The sequence below is a fragment of the Uranotaenia lowii genome, chromosome 3 (genome assembly GCF_029784155.1).
Source record: "Uranotaenia lowii strain MFRU-FL chromosome 3, ASM2978415v1, whole genome shotgun sequence".
In the NCBI taxonomy this organism is placed as follows: domain Eukaryota; kingdom Metazoa; phylum Arthropoda; class Insecta; order Diptera; family Culicidae; genus Uranotaenia; species Uranotaenia lowii.
The window spans coordinates 346,331,117-346,333,100 of NC_073693.1; the positions used below are offsets into that span (position 1 = coordinate 346,331,117).

The 1,984-nt window shown below is 38.0% G+C and overlaps 1 protein-coding gene across 1 annotated transcript in view; it reads left to right on the forward strand.

The window, feature by feature from the left end:
- LOC129757058 (open rectifier potassium channel protein 1) overlaps positions 1-1,984 on the forward strand; it is a 73,575-nt gene continuing 71,591 nt past the window's right edge. Inside the window, exon 1 of the mRNA XM_055754156.1 lies at positions 1-1,132. The gene's annotated coding sequence lies outside the window, so the exon portion shown is untranslated. The remainder of the gene's footprint in view (positions 1,133-1,984) is intronic.

Sequence of the window (1,984 nt, forward strand, 5' to 3'; positions counted from 1 at the left end):
CGCTTACAAAGAGAGCTCCTCAACGGACCCGCTTCATTGATTGGAAGGTGCCCGGCTGAGCTGAGCTTGATCCTCGTTTGGCTTTTTTCTTTTTAGTTTTTTGAACTCCACCAACGACGACGTCGGTCGTCTCTTATTCGTCGTGGCGCCAATCCGGTCGCGATCGGCGACGCGTATGGATGCGTGAAGCGCGTACCCGGAATCCTCGTTTGCGCGTTTGAGCGAGTTCATCAGTTGCAGGTCAGGTTTGTTGGCGCGCGCACACGTTTTAGGTCTGGTTCCGGGAGAGTTCAGCAGGACACTCGACGTTACTCGGCGTGAGATATTGCGAAAAAACGAACTTCGCGGATCGCGGACTTACTTTTTTTAATTCTGTTTCCGTGACCGGATCCGATTAGTTAATCCATTCATTACCTAGCGGTTTTCTGTTTGGATTATCTGAAGAGCTCCATCTTTCATCGTCAGCTGAACAATTCGTTCGTACATATGTGGGGGCGTTTCGTTTTTGTGTTCTACATTGACAGTGGTATCATCATCGCCACATTCACTTCTTTGTCCCGGAGAAATACTTACTGGCACATATAACTGTGGCTAGTTAGAACGGTTTCCTTATCGCGAGGAAAGTACATGAGTGCCGTTTTTTCTTGCTTCCGAATTGACTCTAGAGAGTCTCCTCTAATTATAAAAAAAAATTGTCTAACCTGAATGGATTGTGTTGTGTTGAATCGACGATGAGACGCTCTTGACTAAGTAATCGAACAGCTTTCATACAAGAAGGAAAAAAAAAAAAAGAAAAAAAAAACCCTAAGTGAATGTGACTTATAACCATCACACAATTCGAGAAAAAAAAATCAAACGGAAAGGAAGTTTAGTGAATAGTTAGTGTGACCGAAACGAAGGAACGAACCAAAAAAAAAGTTGCAAAAACAAAACCTACCTACCAACAACTTTGCAAACGTGAGCAGTTTTGGACCGCCCCGAAAAAAAAAAATCGATCGAGACAACACTTGCTGTCGGGTGATAACATTATTGACAACAATAAAAACGAAAAACGATCATTCTGTTTTTGACGTCATTGACTACGGGACAGGAAATTCGGGACTGTCCGGATGGAATTGCCCGTTTTTAAAAGGTAATTTATAGCGTCGATCTTTTTTTAGCGATTATCCTGTTTCACGTGATGTGATTTTTTCGAGGTGATTTTCAGCTGATGGTGTAACCAGTTTATGATGTTATTTATGGTCTTTGGGTTATAAATTTGGGATATTGAAGACAGTGGTAGTCTGTATTTGGCATTAAAAATGTATCTATTGTCCTCAGGCATTTTTTATTATGATATTTTTACTACGGAATTTTGTAGGTCAATAACTATGGGTTTGAGAAAGGGTTTTCGCTTTGGATTTGACAGATCTTTCAGCATTATTTATATTATCAACATAATTCTTTATTTGGATTTTAATTAGACACAGGAAAGTTTTAACGACATTATTTAAAACTTTTCGTTGATACTATTTGATACTCTGAAATGCAGTTAGAAGTTCTTGAAAATCGTATATGAAACCAAAAAACAAGTGTTTGCATTTTTGTTATCCTCGATTCACTGTGGAAAATGTGCACCTAAAACTCCAAAAAAAATCGAAGCTGCAGCCCTTTTTTGCGGGAATACAAATATGCCGTCGAATTTGACCGGAGACACGTAAGTGGGGTGTTTTTTGGCTCTTATTACCCAAAAAAAAATCACTTTTTCGTGAAACTGTATTTGAGCAAAACATCTTTTAAGCAGATTGTTCTTGGGAAGCCTCATTTTTGTCATTTTCGTCATTTTTGTCATTTTTGTCATTTTTGTCATTTTTGTCATTTTTGTCATTTTTGTCATTTTTGTCATTTTTGTCATTTTTGTCATTTTTGTCATTTTTGTCATTTTTGTCATTTTTGTCATTTTTGTCATTTTTGTCATTTTTATCATTTTTGTCATTTTTGTCAT